Below are 16,304 nucleotides of genomic sequence, written 5' to 3'. Positions count from 1 at the left end.
GTCTGGGGATGTACTGTATGGTGATTAACACAATATAATAAAATAAAATTAAAAAAAAAAAAAACAAATCTTTTAAAAAAAAACACACACAATTGTTAATTTAACAATTTGCAATGAACATACCGGAATTTGTTTAGGCATCCAACCATTAGAGGACATCAGGGAAGGGAGGCCTGGGTGGCTCAGGTAGCTGAACATCTGCCTTCGGCTCAGGTCATGATCTCAGGGTTCTGGGATCCAGCCTCGCATCGGGCTCCCTGTTTAGCAGGGAGTCTACTTCTCTCTCCTCCTCTGCCTGCCCCCCTCCGCTCATGCTCTAAATCTAAAAAATAAAAGAAAAAATAAATTAAAAAAATAAAAGACATCTGGAATTTCTACATTGTTACAATTATGAATAAGATGCTATGAACATTTATACATAGGTTTTTGTGTGAACATAAATTTTCATTTCTCTGGGATTTATTTTTTACACTCAAGACTGTAACTACTGGGTTATACAGTAGTTGCATGTTTAATATAATAACTGCTAAACTTTTCTAGAATGGCTATAGCATTTTACACTCCCATCAAAAACATGAGTAATCCAGACTCTCTGCATCCTAACCAACACTTGATGCTACCTCTATTTTTCATTTTATTATTTTAATACGTAGATATATTTCCTTGTGGTTTTAATTTGTATTTCAAAAATGGTTAATGATGTTGAACAGCTCTTCCTTTTCTAATGTGCCATCTGCATATCTCCTTCCTTGAAACATCTCTTCATGTCTTTTGTTCGTGTTCTCACTGGATTAACGGTCTGGTTTTTTACTTTTTCGTTTCTAGTTTTTTTATGTATTTATTACTAAATGTACTAGTATTTACATGCAAGACACACAGTTTACAAATAAACTGCTGCCACTCTATAGCTTCTCTTTACGTGCTCTTAACAGAGTATTTAGCAGAATAAGAGTTTTTGGTGTTCATGAGGTTTTATTCATCAATTTTTCCTTTTACAGGTCATGCTTTTGAAGTTAAGTATATGAACTCCTTGTCTACCCCAAGATTCTGATTTTCTCTGTTTTCTTCTAGAAGTTTTATAGTTTTAAGTTTTACTTTTTACACTGAAGTCTAGAATTTGTTTTCAGTTCATTTTTGTACAAGGTGTGAATTTCACACCAAGAGTCTTTTTTTCCCCCATGGATGTCCAGTTGCACAAGCACCATTGTTGAAAAGGCTCTTTCCCTACTGAACTGTTTTTCTGCTTTTGTCAAAATCAGGAAGGCATAACTGTGTCTATTTCTCAGTTCTTGATTTTGTCAAATTGATATGTCTATCCCTCTACCAGTTTAACGCTGTCTTGATTATTCTAAATATACAGTAGACATTAGTAACAGAATGATTACACCAATTCAGTCTTTTTCAAGATTGTTTTAGCTATTCTAGGGCCTTTGCTTTTTCATATAAATTTTATTTATTTAAGGATATTTATTTATTTATTTATTTATTTGACAGAGAGAAAGCACAAGCAGGAGGAGCAGGAGAGGGAGAAGCAGACTCCCTGCTGAGCAGGGAGCCTGAAGCAGGGCTCCAACCAGGACTCCAGAATCATGACCTGAGCTGAAGGCAGATGCTTAACCAACTGACCCTTTCATATAAATTTTAGAATAAGCTTCTCTATATCTACAAAAACACCCTAGGATTTATATAGGAATTCCATTAAAACTGTATCACCTTGGGGACAACTGACATCTTCAATATATTGTCTTCCAATTCATGAACATGGTAAATATCTTCAATTATTTAGGTCTTCCTTAGTTTCTTTCATCAGCATTCAGTAATTTCTAGAATACAGATCCTATATGTTTCATTAAGTTTATATCTAAGTATTATATTTCCTTGGAGTAGCTGTAAATTGTATTATAAATTCTGGTTTTCACACATTCATTAATAATATACAGAAATATGACTGATATTTGTATATTGATGTTGTAGCCTATAACATTGCTGAAATCACTAATTCTAGGAATTTGGGGAGCTTTTGTGTAGATTCCTTTAAATTTTTACATATACAAACGTGTTACCTGCAAATAGGGACAAATTTCTTTTTAATTAGGACACTTTTTATTTCATTTTCTTGCCTTACTATGGTGGCTTGACTTTTTGGCACTATGTTGAATAATACAGGTAGGAGTAATATTCTTGCCATTTTTTCTGACCCTAGGGATATGTATGCAATCTTTCACCATTATATATGATGTTATCTGTGGGGTTTTTGTAGATGCTGTTTATCAAGTCAAGGGAGTTACCCTATATTCCTCATTCTCTGAGAGTTATCATAAACAGGCATCTGATATTGTCGTATACCTTTTGGGGATCAATTTAATACAATCACATGATTTTTCTTCTCTATCCTGTTGATACTGTGCATTATATTGATTGATTTTCAAATGCTGAACCAGCCTTGCATACCAGGGAAAATTCCATTTGGTCATGGTGTATAATTCTCAAACATGACTACATTCAATTTGCTAGTATGTTAAAAGTAGTTTGGGTCTAAGATGGTGAAATATATTGGTCTGTAGTTTTAGGGGGGTTCTGTATGAATTTTGCATAGTTTTCATATCAGGGTAATACTGTCACAATAAGTTCTGCTTTTTGCATGAGATTATGTAAAGTTGGTTTTAATTATTCCTTAATTTATAGTATATAAAAGTGAAATCATCTAGGTCTTAAGATTTCTATTTAGCACCTTTCAAATTACACTTTCAATTTCCTTAATGGTTGTGGGACTATTCAAGTTCTAATCAATTTCACCTTGATTTAGATTTGGCAGTTTGTCGATTTTGAAGAAATCGTTCTTTTACTTCTAAGTTGATTAATTTATGGGTATAAAGTTGTCCATATTATGCCCTTATTATCTTTTCAAGGGCTGTAGGATCTTTCCTGATACTAATGACTTGAATTCTCTCTGTTTACCAATGTTTATTGGTAGTTTACCAATGTTATTTTTTGTTTCACTGATTTCTCTATTGTTTTCCTACTCTCAAATTCATTAATTTTTTTTAAAGATTTTATTTATTTTATAGTGAGAGAAAACACGATCAAGGGGAAGGGCAGAGAGAGAAGGAGAAACAGGCTCCCCACTGAGCAGGGACTCCAACGAGGGGCTCAATCCCAGGACCCTGAGATCATGACCTGAGCTGAAGGTAGAAACTTAACCAACTGAGCCACCCAGCTGCAACAAATTCATTAATTTCTTACCTTATTATTTCCTTCCTTTAGCTGGTTTGGGGTTAATTATGCTCTTTTTTTTTTTCTTTTTTTAGTTTCATGAAGTGGGAAGTAGATTATGGAATTGACGCCTTTCCTTATTTCTAACGAAAATATTTACTGGTGGGCTGCCTGGCTGGCTCAGTCAGTTAAGTGTCTGCATTCAGCTCAAGTCATGATCACAGGGTCCTGGAATCCAGTCCTCCATTGGGCCCTCTGCTCCGCGGGAAGCCCGCTTCTCCCTCTGCCTCCCACTCCCCTTGTTTTTGCTCTCTTCCTCTCTCTCTGACAAATAAATAAAATCTTTAAAAAAAAAAAAAAAAAGAAAGAATTTAGTGCTATAAATTCTTCTCCACACAATGCCTTAATACTTTGTCTCACATATTTTGATAGCTATGCTTACATGTTCTTTCAGATACATAAACATATATATGCATATATATAAAATTTCCCCCCTTGAGACTTTAACTTTGACCCATAGATTACTTAAGCGTGCTGTTTAATATCCAGCTGGTTAGAATTCCTTATTTTTGTTTTTAATTTTTAGTTTGAGTCTATTATATAGTCAGAACATACTCTGTATTATTTCAGTTATTTTAAATTTGTTGAGGTTTGTTTCACTGCTGAAGTTTGGTCTATCCTGGTAAATCTCTTTTTTAATTTGAGAGAGAGAGAGAGAGAGCACAAGCCCATGTGAGGCGGGGAGGGGCAGAGGGGAGCAAGAAACTCAAGCAGACTCCACACTGAGCATGGAGCCCGATGAGAGCTCGATCTCATGATCTGAGATCATAACCTGAGATGAAACCAAGAGTCAGACACTTAACAGACTGAGCCTCCCAGGCGCCCCTGTATCTTCTAAATAGCACAGAAAACACTATAAAATAGTATGTATTTATTACTCAGCAACAAAAAGAAATGAGCTATCAACCCAGGAAGACACAGAGGAACTTTAATACATATTGCTATGTGAAAGAAATAAAGCGAAAAGGCTACATAATGTATGATTTGCATGACACTCTGGTAAAGGCAAAACAATGAAGACAGTAAAAAATATCAGTAGTTGTCAGGGGTTTCAAGGGTGGCATGGATGAAAAGGTGGGAGTACAGGGGATTTTTATGGCAGTGTAACTACTCTGTATGAAACTGTAATAGTGAATGCATGTAATTTTAAATTTATCAAATATACTATATAATGCAGAGTGAACCCTAATGTAAACTATAGATCTTAGTTAATATTTATCAGTATTGGCTCAATTGTAATACATGTACCATACGAATACAAGATAGTAATAAAGGAAACTGGTTTTCTCAATTTTTCTGTAAACTTAAAACTCTAAAAAATAAACGCTGTTAAAAAAAATAATGTATATTCTTCAGTTGTATGAAATGTTCTATAAATGCCAATTAAATCTTGTTGGTTTACAGTACTGTTCTTTTTTTTTTTTTTTAAAGATTTTATTTATTTATTTGACAGAGAGAGAACACAAGCAGGAGGAGCAGCAGGCAGAGGGAGAAGCAGGCTCCCCCACTGAGCAGGGAGCCTGATGCAGGGCTCCATCCCGGGACTCTGGGATCATGACCTGAGCCGAAGGCAGACGCTTAACCAACTGACCCACCCAGGTGCCCCACTGCTGAGTTCTTCTATATACATACTGATACTCTGTCTCATTGCTCTGCCAATTGTGAAAAGACTGCTGAAGTCTTATAATTCTATTGTTTGGTACATGCACTTTAGAACTGCCATATCCTTTTTTTTTTTTTTTTTTTTTGAGAGAGAGAGAGAGAGTGGTCATGTGAGAGAGTTGGGGGGAGGGGGCAGAGGGAGAGAATCTTAAGCAGACTCTGCACTGAGGGAAAAGCCCGATGTGGGGCTCAATCTCATGACTCTGAGATGGTGACCTGAGTCGGGGGCAGAGGGAGAGGGAGAGAATCTTAAGCAGACTTTGCACTGAGGGAAAAGCCTGATGTGGGACTCTATCTCATGACTCTGAGATGGTGACCTGAGTCGAAATCAAGAGTCAGACACATAACCAACTAAGCCACCCAGGTGCCCCAGGACTGCCATATCTTATAAGCGAATTTTATCATTACAAAGTGTCCTCCCCTTATATAGATTATATATATTTTTATTATATATATAGATTATATATAATCTCCATTATATATATATATATATGTGTATATATAAATATATATATTTTTTTGGCCTAAAGCCTACTTTATCTGTATTAAAATAGTCACTATTGGGGTGCCTGAATGGATCAGTCAGCTAGAGCATGTGACTCTTGATCTTGGGGCTGTAAGTTCAAGCCCCGTACTGGCTGTAGAGATTATTTAAAAATAAAATTAAAAAAAAAAAAAGGTCACTACGGCTTTCCTTTGATTGAGGTTTGCATGGCATATCTCTGCCTACAATTCTACCTTCAATCTGCCTATAAAATCGAAGTGAGTTTCTTATTAACACATATAATTGGGTCATGACTACTACTTTACTCTGACAGTCTCTTGTCTTTTAAGTGACAGTCTCTTGTCTTTAAGTGTCTTAAGTGCATTTAAACCATTTAAATCTAATGTAATTGTCAATATATTAGAGCCAACCTCTGCCATTTTATTTTTCCTTTGTTCTCTTAGTTTTCTATTTTTTTACATACATATATACATATATACACACACACGTTAACACAGTCTACTACTATCAACATTTTACTAGTTAAAATCAAGCATAGAAAATACCCCTCCTGGGGCGCCTGGGTGGCACAGCGGTTAAGCGTCTGCCTTCGGCTCAGGGCGTGATCCCGGCGTTATGGGTTCGAGCCCCACATCAGGCTCCTCTGCTATGAGCCTGCTTCTTCCTCTCCCACTCCCCCTGCTTGTGTTCCCTCTCTCGCTAGCTGTCTCTATCTCTGTCAAATAAATAAAATCTTTAAAAAAAAAAAAAAAAAATACCCCTCCTTTATGACCCTTGACCCTCCCCCAATCATACCACAGTTGTCTTAAATATTTCCTTTAAGCACAATTTACATACAACACCAAAACCATGATCCACAAAAGAAATAACTGATAAGTTAAACTTAACTAAAATAAGTCGTACTGCTTTATACAAGACAGTACAAAGAAAATGAAAAGACAAACCAGAGTCTAAGAGAAGATCTTGCAAAACACTATCAGATAAAGGATGTGTACCCAAAATATACAAAGAACTCTTTTTTTTTTAAGATTGTATTTATTTATTCGAGAGAGAGATAGCATGGGGAGAGAGAGAGAGAGCATGAATGGGGGGAGGGGCAGAGGGAGAAGCAAACTCCTTGCTGAGCAGAGAGCCCAACGCGGGGCTCGACCCCAGGACCCTGGGATCATGACCTGAGCTGAAGGCAGATGCTTAACCTACTGAGCCACCCAGGCGCCCCAATAGAAAGAACTCTCAAAACTCAACAATAAGGAAACAAGAAACCTAGTCAAAAAAATAAGCAGGGGCGCCTGGGTGGCACAGCGGTTAAGCGTCTGCCTTCGGCTCAGGGCGTGATCCCGGCGTTATGGGATCGAGCCCCACATCAGGCTCCTCTGCTATGAGCCTGCTTCTTCCTCTCCCACTCCCCCTGCTTGTGTTCCCTCTCTTGCTGGCTGTCTCTATCTCTGTCGAATAAATAAATTAAAAAATCTTTAAAAAAAAAAAAAAAATAAGCAAAACAACTAACAGTGACTCAAAGAAAATAAGGAGATGAAAAGACGTACAATGTATGTCATAAGAGAACTGCAAATTAAAACAACAATGAAATACCACTACACACCTTTCAGAATAGCTAAAAAGCAAAAACAAAACAAAACAAAACAAAACAAAATTGGTAATACCAAATGCCAGCAAGGAAAAAAGCAACAGAAACTATCATTCATTGCTAGTGAAAATGCAAAATACCACAGCCACTGTAGAAGACAGTTTGGCAGTTATTACAAAACTAAACATACTCTTACCATACAATTCAGCAATCATGCTTCTTGGTATTTACCCAAAAGAACTGAAAATTTATGTCCACACAACAACCTATACAAGAATGTTTAGGGAGCTTGATTTATAAAGATATGGGTTTACTTAATAATACATCAATTGTCAAAAATAAGAAGCAACTAAGATATTCTTCAGTAGGTGAATGGTAAGTAAACTATGGTACATCCAGACACTGAATTATTATTCTCCGCTAAAAAGAAATGAACTATCAAACCATGAAAAGACATGGAGGGATCTTAAAAGCACATCGCTAAGTAAAAGAAGCCAGTCTAAAAAGGTTACACACTGTATTAATTCAGACTACATAACATGGAAAAGGAAAAACTATAGAGAAAGTAAATGGATCACTGGTTGCCAGGGACTCCAGGGAAGCAGGAGAAAGGAAGGGATGAGCAGATGGTGCACAGGGGAAACTATTCTGTGTAATACTGTAATGTTATACACAAGACATCATGCATATGTCAACACTCTTAGAACTGTAGGACACAAAGAGTGAACCTTAATATAAACTCTAGATGATACTTAACAGTAATATGACTTTAAGTTCATTTATTATAATAAATGAACCACACTAATGTAAGACGAACAAACTGTATGATGGGGAGGGAGTAGTATGGGAACTCTCTTTACTAGCTGCTCAACTTTTCTTTAAGTCTAAAACTATTCTATAAATAAAATTAATTAAAGTAAATTAAATTAACTTTAATTAATAGATTTAAAGACCTAAATGTAAGAAGTGAAATGATAAAACAAGAAAACAGAATATATTTTCTACTTTGGCATAGGAAAATATTAATTAGATAAAAAACATGGACCCATAACTACATGGTCAACTAACCTTCAACAAAGCAAGAAAAGGTATCCATTGGGAAAAACACTCTTTTCAACAAATGGTGTGGGGAAAACTGGACAGCAACATGCAGAAGAATGAAAATGGAACACTTTCTAACACCGTAAACAGAAATAAATTCAAAATGGATGAAAGACCTAAACATGAGACAAGGAACCATTAAAATCCTAGCAAACAGAGGCAGCAACCTCTTTGACATTGGTCTTAGCAAATTCTTACAAGACACGTCTCTGGAAACAGGGATAAAAAAAGCAAAAATGAACTACTGGGTCTTCAAAAAAAAAAAAAAACTTCTACACAGCAAAGGAAACAATCAACAAAACTAAAAGGCAACATACAGAATGGGAGAAGATACTTGAAAATAACGTATCTGATAAAGGGTTTAGTATCTAAAATCTATAAAGAACTTATAAAATCCAAACCCAAAAGACAAATAATCCAGTTAAGAAATGGACAGAAGACATGGATAGACATTTTTCCAAAGAAGACATCCAGATGGCTAACAAGACACATGAAAAGATGCTCTACATCACTATCAGGGAAATACAAATAAAAACTACAATGAGATACCACCTCACAGCAGGTGTCGGCAAGGATGTGGAGAAAGGGAAACCCTCTTACACTGTTGTTGGGAATACAAATTGGCACAGACACTCTGGAAAATAGTACGGAGGTGCCTCAGAAAGTTAAAAATAGAACTACCCTACAATCCAGCAATTGCACTACTAGGTATCTACTCAAGGAATACAAGCATACTGATTGGAAGGGATACATGCACCCTGATGTTTATAGCAGCATTATCAACAAGAACTGAATTATGAAAAGAGCCCAAATATCCATCAACCGACGAATGGATAAGGAAGATGTAATAAATATATAAAATGGAATATTACCGAACCAAAAGGTTCAAAAGGAATGAAATCTTGCCATTTGCAATGACATAAAGGAGCTAGAGAGTAAGCAAAATAAGTCAGTCAGGGAAAGGCAAATACCATGATTTCACTCATATGTGGAATTTAAGAAACAAAACAGATAAATATAGGGGAAGGAAGAAAAAAAGATAGGGAGGCAAACCATAAGGGACTCCTGACTACAGAGAACAAACTAGAGTTCCTGGAGGGGAGGTAGGCAAGGGATGGGCTAAATGGGTGATGGGTATTAAGGACGGCACTTGTGATTAGCACTGGGTGTTATATATAAGTGAAGAATCACTAAATTCTACTCCTGAAGCCAATATTACACTATATGTTAACTAACTAGAATTTAAATAAAAACTTGAAACAAACAAAAAAAAACCATAAAGTACATACCATATAAGAAAAAAACTTTATGAAATGGATTTCATCAAAAAACTTCTGATCTTTGGGATGCCTGGGTGGCTCAGCTGGTTAAGCATCTGCCTTTGGCTCAGGTCATGATCCCAGGGTCTTGGGAGCAAGTCCCGCATGGGGCTCCTTGCTCAGCAAGGAGCCTGCTTCTCCCTCTGCCTGCCACTCCCCCTGCTTGTGCTCTCTCTCTCTGACAAATAAATGGATGAAATCTTTAAAAACAAAAACAGAAACAAAGTTAAAAAAACAAAAAACAAAAAAACTTCTGATTTTTTTAATGACATCCTTAAGAAAACCAAAAGGCACCCTAAGGAATGGGAGAAAATATTCAAAATGCATATTATCTGACAAAGGACTTATACCTAGGAAATATGAAGAAACATTCTATGTCAATGCTAAGACAAGCAACAAAAAATTTGACCAGACATTTCACGAAAGATATAAAAGTCAAATAACACATTAAAAGATATTCAACATCATAATTACTGGGGAAATACAAATTAAAATGACAAAATACTACTAAACACTTATTAGAATGGCTTTTTTAAAACACTATAACGTGCTGGTGAGGGTGTAAAACATCTGGAAACGCACACATTTCAGGTGGGAATGTAAAACAGTAAAGCTTTTTTGGAAAACTATTTGGCAGTCTCTTGTAAGGTTAGATATACTCTTACAATGTGACCCAGTAATCCTATTCCTAGGTATTTACCCAAAACAAAACTAAAAATACATATCCATACCAAAACTGGTATGAAATATTCAGAGGCTTTATTCACCATCAAAACCTGGAGACAACCAAAAAGTCCTTCAACAAGTGAACAAATAAACTAAGGTACAGTCAATTTTAATTTATTTATAAATTGTATCTTGATATGGGAAACAAAGGCAGAAGAAAAATTATTAAATTTCCTTATTTCCTACAGCCCAGTGGCAAGTCCTTGACACAGGCAGAGTGACATTCCGCTAGGGACTCAACTGCCTCGAGGTTAATACTTTGCTAAGGGCAAAAGACAATCCTAGCCTACCCTGCCCCCAATCCTGTAAGTCTACTTTAACGTATAAAAATTCCTTTGAAACTTCTTTTATCTCTAAGATACCGTGTTGGCAATCATCCTCCAAGCACTGGCCCACCGATATAAACCTGAAGGGTCTCATGACTAAGGTTTTATTAGATGGTAATAAATGACCTTTTCCCAACAATAGCTAGCCCCCATCAAGGTCCTGGAAACCTTGCTTCCAAATTCCTTAGAGACTTATGCTATCCCTAACCCCTCCCAACTTGAAAGTATGTAATGGGTCACTCCTTATGACCCCAGCGCAGCTCTTTTGCCCACGGGTCCTGTCCCCATGTTTTAATAAAATCACCTTTTTGCACCAAAGACGTCTCAAGAATTCTTTCTTGTCCATCGGCTTCTAACCCTAACGTCTTTCTTACATCATCTAAGTTAGGGGACAAAAAAAGGAAGAAAGATAGCTAACAAACTCAAGGAAAATATTTGCAATTTATCTCCACATAGGGCTATATTCCATTAAACATACAGAATTCTTTAAAATTGCGGAAAAATTATCAAAAATCTAACAAATAGGGGGAAAAGGAATTAACTACTTGCAAAAAAAAGCCTATAAAAATGATACTTAAAAATGAGAAAAACGTTAAACTCAAAGTTTTTAAAAATACAAATTTAAAAAACACTGGGATGCCATTCTTCACCAAACTGGCAATATTTTTTAAATATGAAAATTGGGAAAAAATAAAAAGAGCTAAGATGGTGGTATAGTAGGAGGACCCTAGGCTTGCCTCATCCCTCGAACACAACCAGTAACTATCAAATCATTCTAAATACCGAAGAAATCAACCCGAGCACTCTCAGAACAAACTGCACAACTAGAGGGAGAGAAGAGGCCACATCAAGGAACTTAGGAAGTACTGAGAGGTGCTTTGGGGGAGAAATGGACTGCGGGTGCTGTGGCGGGGAGGGAGCCCTGGTCTCAGAGAAAGGCAAGAGAGAGAGTACCATGCACAGGGATTCACACAAGAATACTTCTCCAAAGCCATTGGCTGGGAAAACCAGAGAGGCTGATTTTCATGAGTTTTTGTAACCAGCGGGGGCTTAAAGGCTTGAGTTTTAGAGGTTCACAGGCTTGGCTGGGATAGAAACCTGGGGGCACTGCCTTACTCCTTAAGAGAAGGCCGGCAAGCAACGTGGGGCAGACGGCACCATCTGAGGACTGCCTATGGCACATGGGGACAGACTGTCACTCTTCCTGGAGCGTTATCTGTAAGAGCTGGCTTTGCCTCTCTGGGGACAAAAGAGCCACGGCTGCCATTTCCCTCCCGCGTCCCTCAGCATAGGCATAAAGACACGGGCTGAGGGGGGATAAATCAGACACTGGCTATTTAGCCTGCTTTGCTCCAAATCTCACGCCCCTGCACTCTGGTGTAACTGCCCTTCTTGATCAAGACTGCATTAGTTCCAGTGGAGTGAGAGACCCTACCCCAGAAGACCATCGCAGGTCCCCAGCACACCTGGTCCCTACTGAAGTTTGGAGTTTTAAAACTCAGCGGGCTTGGCTGAGATACAGCCCAAAGTGCAATGAACTGCCGCTCCAGGAAGGCAAGCAACCTGGAGACAGTATGAAAACATGGGACACACCAGGGGAAATTATTCACTCTTCTAGGAGTGCTTCCTGAGAGCAACAAGTACAGACTCCCCTCTCGGGTGGGGGTGGGGGGGCTGGCTGACGCCATTTTCCTCCACCGCCTCTCAGTACAAACCAACTTCAATAAACAGCACAGCACCAACACTGGCTGCCTGGCTGACTAACCGGCTTACCGGCTTTCACCAAGTCCCTCCTCCCCAGCCCCGTGCACTCTGCTAACGCTTGACTCCAGCACGTGTGCATAAGGAAAAGCACAGCAGTCCCCTTCCCCAGAAGACCAGCAGGAAGCCCTGCATGCACCATGTCTACCGATGGTAGAGTTTTTCGGGTTTTTTTTTTTTAAGATTTATTTGAGAGAGAGCGGAAGAGAGCAAGCATGGGAGTGGGGGCAGAGGGAGAGGGAGAACTAGGCTCCCTGATGAGCAGGGGGCCTGCTGTGGGGCTTGATCCCAGGACCCTGAGATCAAGACCTGAGCCAAAGGCAGACACTTAAGTGACTGAGCCACCCAGGTGCCTCCCCCCACCACAGAGTTCTGCAAGGCTTCAGTTGTAATGGAAGTAACATCAGGTCTTATGTAACAAGCAGACCAGAGCACACCTAGTTAAAACTCGCCACATTCTGGCCAAGATCCAAACACTGCCCACTGCAGGCAAGGAGGACCTCTGCAGATGACTGACCCAAGGGACAGAGCAGCCTTGCACTGCCTACTGTGGGCAAGGACGACCTCTACAGATGACTGACCCAAGGGATATAGGAGCAGAGTGCTGCTCCAAGAGGGAGAGAAGAGGGAGAGTGCTGCATGAGGGAGAGCAGAGTGCATGCAGCACACACCAGAGACACTCAATGAAGTACCAGGCCCTGTACACTACCTGACCTTTTCTTCCTAAAGCCATTACTCTCAGGAGCAGGAAATATAACAGGCTTTTCTAACACTCAGAAGACAGAGCCATAGCCAAAGTGCCGAGAAGGAGGAATTCATCCCAAAAGAAAATAAGAAAAGGTCACAGAGATCTAATCGAAACAGATATAAATAATAGGCCTGATGGAGAATTTAAAACAACAATTGTCAGGATACTCTCCGGGCTTGGGGAAAGCATGAAAGACATCAGGGAGATCCTTACCACAGAGAGGAGAGTTAAAAAAAAAAAAAATCAGGCAGAAAAGAGAAATGCAATAACTGAGATTTGAAACTGGATGTAATAATGACAAGGATGGAAGAAGCAGAGAAATGAGTAAGTTATACAGAAGACAGAATTATGGAAAATAATGAAGGTGAACAAAAGAGAGAAAGAAGAATGATGGATCACAACAGTAGACTTAGGGAACTCAGTGATTCCATCAAACGTAATAATATTCGTATCATAGGTCTCCCAGAAGAAGAGAGGAAAAGGGACAGAAGGCTTGAGTTTAAATGATAGCTCAAAGCTTCCCTAATCTGAGGAGGGAAATAGACATCCAAATCCAGGAGGCTCTGAGAACTCCCATCAAAATCAACAAAAGCAGGCTAATAACAAGACATATTGTAGTTAAATTTGCAAAATATAGTGATAAAGGAAAAATCCTAAAAGCAGCAAGAAAAAAGAAGTCCCTAACTTACAAAGAAAGACCCATAAAGTTAACTGCAGATCTCTCCATAGAAACCCGACAAGCCAGAAAATGGTGACATGATATATTCAACAAGCTGAATGGGAAATATCTGCAGCCAAGAATACTCTATCCAGCAAGGCTATCATTCAGAATAGAAGGAGAAAGTTTCCCAAACAAAAACAAAGGAGGTCATGACCACTAAACCATCCCTGCAAAAATATTAAAGGGGACTCTTTGGGTGGGAAAGAAAGACCAAAAGTGACAAAGACTAGAAAGGAACAGAGAAAACCTCCAGAAACAATGACAAAACAAGTAATAAAATGGCACTAAATTCATATCTATCAATAATCACTTTGAATGTAAATGGACTAAATGATCCCATCAAAAGACACAGGGTATCAGAAAGGATAAAAGAAACAAGACGCATCTGTATGCTGCCTACAAGAGACTCATTTTAGACCTAAACACACCTGCACATTGAAAGTGAGAGAATGGAGAAACATTTACCATGCAATGGATGTCAAAAGCAACCTGGAGCAGCAATACTTAAACCAGAAAAACTAGATTTTAAACCAAACAGTATAACAGAAGATGAAGAAGGACACTATATCATAATAAAGGGAACCATTCATACAAGAAGATCTAACAATTGTAAATATTTCTGCCCCCAATTTGGGAACACCCAAATATATATAACAATTAATAACCAACATAAAAGAACTCATGGATAAAAATAGGGTACTTTAATACCCCACTTACATCAATGGACAGATCATCTAAGCAGAAAATCAGCAAGGAAACAATGGTTTTGAATGACAAACTGGACCAGATGGATTTAACAGATGTATTCAGAACATTTTATCCCAAAGCAGAATACACATTCTTTTCAAGTACACAGGAAACATTCTCCAGAATAAATCACATATTAGGTCACAAATCAGGCCTCAATAAGTACAAAAAGACTGAGATCATACAGTGCATCTTTTCTGACCACAACACTATGAAACCTGAAGTCAAGCACAAGAAAAAATTTGTAAAGATCACAAATACATGGAGGTTAAACACCATAAGTTGGTCAACTAGGAAATTAAAGAAGAAATAAAAAAATACACAGAAACAAAACACAATGATCCAAAGCCTTTGGAATGTAGCAAAAGCCTCAGAAGAGGGAAGTATACAGCAACATAGGCCTATCCCAAGAACCAAGAAAAATCCCAAATACATAACCTAACCTTATGCCTAAAGGAGCTAGAAAAAGAACAACGAAGAAAGCCTATAGTCCTCAGAAGAAGGGAAATAAAAATTCGAGAAGAAATAAATGATACTGAAAAGAAAGAAACAGATGAATGAAACCAGAAGCTGTTTCTTTGAAAATATTAATAAAATTGATAAACCCCTAGCGAGACTTACCAAAAAAAAAGAAAGAACCCAAATAAATAAAATAACAAGTGAAAGAGAAGAAAGAACAACCAACACCACAGAAATCCAAACAATTATAAGAGAATATTATGAAAAATTAAATGTCAACAATTTGGACAAGAAAGAAATGGGTAAATTCCTAGAAACATATAAGCGAACAAAACTGAAACAGGAATAGAAAACTTCAACAGATCAATAACCAGTAATCAAAAATCTCCCAACAAACAAAAGTCCAGGGTCAGATGGCTTCACAAGGGAATTCTACCAAGTGTTTAAAGAATTAATTCCTATTCTTGTGAAACTGTTCCAAAAAAACAGAAATGGAAGGAAAACTTTCAAACTCATCCTATGAGGCCAGTATTATCTTGATTCCAAAACCAAAGACTCCACTAAAAAAGAGAAATATAAACCAATATTCCTGATGAACATAGATGTAAAAATTCTCAACAAAATACCAGCAAATCAAATCCAACAGTACATGAAAGGAATGATTCACCATGATCAAGTAGGATTTACTTTTGGGCTGCAACAACAGTCATTCAACATGATATACTACATTAATAAAAGAAAAAAGGACGAGACCAAATAGTCCTCTCAATAGATGCAGAAAAAGCATTTGACAAAGTACAAGATCATGAATAGATATGATAAAAACTCTCAAGAAAGTAGGGAGAGAGGGAACATACCTCAACATAATAAAGGCCATATACAAAAAACCCACATCTTCAATGGGCAAAAACTGAGAGCTTTTCCTCTATGGTCAGGAACAAGACACTGATGTCCACTCTCATCACTGTTATTTAACACAGTATTGGAAGTCCTAGCCACAGCAATCATACAACAAAAAGAAAAGGCATCCAGAGATCGGGTTAAGATGGCGGAGGAGTAGGGGACCCCCTTTTTCAGCCGGTCCCCTGAGTTGAGCTGGATAGGTACCAGACCAGCAGGACTATCCACGGAATCAGCCTGAGACGCAGGAAGATACATCTGGATCTCTACAAATGAACATCTCCAGCGCTGAGTATCGAGGTACGAAGCGGGGAGCCGTGAAACCGCGCACAGATATCGGAAGCTAAACAGAAGGGGGAGGGAGCCGCCGTGTCAGGGCGCCGGGAAGCGGTAGCCACCTGCAAGGGGGAGCGGACAGACCGCGGACCCGCACGCTTGAGACAGCAGGCTGAGAAGGGAGCTCCGGGAGCG

At 38.3% G+C, this 16,304-nt stretch overlaps 1 long non-coding RNA gene across 1 annotated transcript in view; it reads right to left on the bottom strand.

Moving 5' to 3' along the window:
• The window catches only part of LOC117797412, an 86,585-nt gene that overhangs the window by 51,294 nt on the left and 18,987 nt on the right, over positions 1 to 16,304 (bottom strand). Inside the window, exon 4 of the long non-coding RNA XR_004622354.1 lies at positions 124 to 322. This is a non-coding gene — a long non-coding RNA (uncharacterized LOC117797412). The remainder of the gene's footprint in view (positions 1 to 123; positions 323 to 16,304) is intronic.

The sequence above is a fragment of the Ailuropoda melanoleuca genome, chromosome X (assembly GCF_002007445.2).
Source record: "Ailuropoda melanoleuca isolate Jingjing chromosome X, ASM200744v2, whole genome shotgun sequence".
NCBI classification, from domain to species: Eukaryota; Metazoa; Chordata; class Mammalia; order Carnivora; family Ursidae; genus Ailuropoda; species Ailuropoda melanoleuca.
This window is presented reverse-complemented; position numbering and strand designations above follow the sequence as displayed.